Raw genomic sequence first — 1,055 nt, forward strand, 5'->3', positions numbered from 1 at the left:
CAGATGACAGATGACAGATGACAGATGACAGATGACAGATGACAGATGACAGATGACAGATGACAGATGACAGATGACAGATGACAGATGACAGATGACAGATGACAGATGACAGATGACAGATGACAAATGACAGATGACAGATGACAGATGACAGATGACAGATGACAGATGACAGATGACAGATGACAGATGACAGATGACAGATGACAGATGACAGATGACAGATGACAGATGACAGATGACAGATGACAGATGACAGATGACAGATGACAGATGACAGATGACAAATGACAGATGACAGATGACAGATGACAGATGACAGATGACCGATGACAGATGACAGATGACAGATGACAGATGACAGATGCCAGATGACAGATGACAGATGGCAGATGACAGATAACAGTTGAAAGATGACAGATGACAGTTGACAGATGACAGATGACAGATGACAGATGACAGATGACAGATGACAGATGACAGATGACAGATGACAGATGATAGATAACAGATGACAGGTGACAGATGACAGATGATAGATGACAGATGACAGATGACAGGTGACAGATGACAGATGACAGATGACAGATGACAGATGACAGATGACAGATGACAGATGAGAGATGACAGATGACAGATGACAGATGACAGATGACAGATGACAGATGACAGATGACAGATGACAGATGACAGACGAAAGATGACAGATGACAGATGACAGATGACAGATGACAAATGACAGATGACAAATGACAGATGACAGATGGCAGATGACAGATAACAGTTGACAGATGACAGATGACAGATGACAGATGACAGATGACAGATGACAGATGACAGATGACAGATGACAGATGACAGACGAAAGATGACAGATGACAGGTGACAGGTGACCGATGACAGATTTGGGATGACAGATGACAGATGACAGATAACAGATGACAGATGACAGATGAGAGATGACAGATGACAGATGACAGATGACAGATGACAGATGACAGATGACAGATGACAGATGACAGATGACAGATGACAGATAACAGATGGCAGAT

The sequence above is a fragment of the Condylostylus longicornis genome, unplaced genomic scaffold (genome assembly GCF_029603195.1).
Source record: "Condylostylus longicornis isolate FDR11 unplaced genomic scaffold, ASM2960319v2 ptg000151l, whole genome shotgun sequence".
Classification (NCBI taxonomy): Eukaryota; Metazoa; Arthropoda; class Insecta; order Diptera; family Dolichopodidae; genus Condylostylus; species Condylostylus longicornis.